At 67.0% G+C, this 2,611-nt stretch overlaps 1 long non-coding RNA gene across 1 annotated transcript; it reads right to left on the reverse strand.

Annotated features, from left to right (window-relative positions):
• Nucleotides 1-271: 271 nt before the first annotated feature.
• On the reverse strand, nt 272-1,228 carry LOC142824063 (uncharacterized). Its single transcript, XR_012899101.1, has 3 exons — nt 1,137-1,228; nt 736-888; nt 272-378 (listed from the first exon to the last, which is right to left on the reverse strand). It is a non-coding gene; the product is annotated as an uncharacterized LOC142824063 (long non-coding RNA).
• Nucleotides 1,229-2,611: the final 1,383 nt, after the last annotated feature.

Here is a 2,611-nt window from a genome sequence, read left to right on the forward strand (position 1 = left end):
CTGACCCTGCACCCCTCTAGAGCCCCTCCCCCAGGCCAGAGTCCTCTCCTGCGCCCATACCCCCTCCTGGACCCTGCACCCCTATGCACCGCCCCAGATCATACCCCCCCCCCTGCACCCAGGCTCCACCCCTAAGCTCCCTTCTGCACCCAACCGCCCCGTCCCAGACCCCAAAGCCCTCGGTAGAAATGTGGCCCTTGATCAGTTGCCAAAATGGCCCCCCCATTACAAATTATTGACCAAGCCTGATCCAAATGTTTTTTGAAACATTGTTTAATGAGAATGTAAATACAATTCAATACAATTGGGAGGGTTGGGGGGAGGGGGACGCAGCTGCTGGCTCCTCAGCTCTTGCTGCTCTCACTGGGTGTCTTCCTGCTGCAAGGGAAGCAGAATCCGTCACATTCATCCCTGGGGACTCAGGGGAACTGGCCCCCCAGCATTTCCACCCTCCTCCCCCCTGCTCTCTGGTCACCCCCCGTCAGGCCCGCAGGGTGAGCTCCTGACCCCCCCCCCCCCAGAGCTCCTGACACCTCGGCCCCCTCCCGCCTCCTAGGACAGTTTCTGTGTTCAGAGCCTCCCCCACCCCCAGGGACGCTCGCAGGGGCAGGAGGGATTCTGCCAGCAGGGACGTGGGGTGGGGGCAGCCTGAGGAAAGGGGCGGGGGACTCCCTGAGGGGATGGGAAGGAGACCCTGGCCCTGCCCCACTCTCCTGATCTGCTCCGGCTGCTCACCATGTATTCCAGGAGCTGATGGGCCTGCCCATGCAGGGCGTGGGCCAGGACCAGCCCGGCCTGGCTGGGGCGCCGCAGGGGGGAGCGGGCAGCGAGCAGAGCCTTGTCCAAAAAGCAATTCTCCTGCTCTGCTGTGAAGAGCTGCCCAAAGACCTGGAATCAAGAGCACAGGAGGTTTCAGCTGACGGCCCAGAGCCCGGCCCCAACTCCTGGGGCTAAAACAGCTTCCTCCTCCCCCAAACTCCCTTCCAGACCCTGCACCCAGACGCTCTCCTCACCCGGCACCCCAACCCCTGCCCCAGGTCACAGCTTCCTCCTGCCCCCAAGACCCTCCTACCCCCACGAGGGCCCCAGCCAGCCCCACCCCCGAGCCCTGCCCTGCCCTGGCAGCGCGTCCTTACCTCTCCCACCCGCACGCTGTTGCTGTGAGCCAGGACCCATCTTTCTTTGTAGTAGTGTCTGCACCACAGGTCCTCTGCCTGGTGGATGTTGAGGCCTGCAAGAGACACAACAGGGTCATTCTGCTGGCAGGTCTGAGCCCTTCCCCTCCCACGGGTCCCTGCAGGCATCCCTGGGCAAATGGAGGGGCACAGGGGGCAGAAGGGGAACACAGAGGGACGCATCCCCCCTTGGGCCAGTCTGGGGGAAAAGGGCTGGGTCCCCTCCCCCCGCCGCCGGCACCCTCAGGGTGTCCCTGGGGCCCAGGTCCCGGCTGGGTTCCTTACCCCTGTGGTGCAGGAGGAGTTGATACAGGCTGTGCACCCCCTCCCGGGCCAGCCGGCTGACGTCTTCGGATGGGTCCGAAATAAAAAGGCCCAGCTGGGCCACGTGGTGACCCATCCTCGGCCAGTCGGCGGAGTTCTGAGGGGAGAGAAGAGGGGGGGTCCCTCAGCATCCTGGGGCTGCACGTCCCATGCAAACGGCCGCCGAGGCGGGTCTGAGCTCGGGGGACGGACAGAGACACCTCCCGGGGCGGGGCGGGGCCGGCCTTGCGAGGAGACAACCCTGAGCAATGGCCCCGACTGAAGGGTCACTCCGGGGGTGGAACAAGGGGATCCACTGACGGCCACTCCCCAGTCTGGGGCCCAGTCCCTCAAGAGCCCCCCTGAAGGGCCCAGGGTCGCCCCTCCCCGGGAAAAGGAGAACGCGGCCCATTCCCGGCCCATTCCCGGCCCTGCCTCTGCCTCCCGGGGACGCTCCCAGCCCCGCGCCCTGCAGCCCCAGACCCCCCGGCTCCGAGGTCACTTACGTCAAACCCCGGGAGGGTGGTGGCAACTCCCAGCAGGGCCGTGGTGCTGCCAAGGGCCCTGGCTCGCTCCTGGGGCAGGCGGGACTCCAGCCACGGGCTCAGGTGCTGGGGGGGAAAGAGGCAGGTCAGGACCCGTAGGGAGGTGCCGGTTCTGGGCAGAGCCTGGGGCTCCTCTCGGACTGTGCCCCCCCCAGCCACTGACACTGCTCCTCTCTCGGCCCCCCCCCCGAGGAAGCAGGGACAATGGCCCCGTCCCCCCCACGGGGCTCACCTCCATTATGAGCTGCAGCCGGGCGGTGTCTGGGGACTCGGCGAGGAGGCTCGCCAGTAGGGCCTGGAGGTCGTAGGGAAGGGCCCGGATGAACTGCTGCAAGACAAGGGGGAGCCCTGGGTCAGAGGGGGGTTGGGGTTGGGGAATCCAGGCCACCCGCTGGCTCCGGGGTGCAGCCTAGAGCAGGGTCTGAGCCGCCTCGCAGAGCAGGGAGGAGCCCAGGCTGGGCATGGAAGGGACGGGCCCCCCGGGAGAGCAACGGGAACCCTGGAGGGAAGGATCCAAACCTGCAGCTTCTTCCCTCCCTCTGCCCCCCCCCCCCCTCTCTGGAGCTCCAGCCCCGCCCGGGAGCAGGG

This window comes from Pelodiscus sinensis, unplaced genomic scaffold (assembly GCF_049634645.1).
Source record: "Pelodiscus sinensis isolate JC-2024 unplaced genomic scaffold, ASM4963464v1 ctg37, whole genome shotgun sequence".
Classification (NCBI taxonomy): Eukaryota; Metazoa; Chordata; order Testudines; family Trionychidae; genus Pelodiscus; species Pelodiscus sinensis.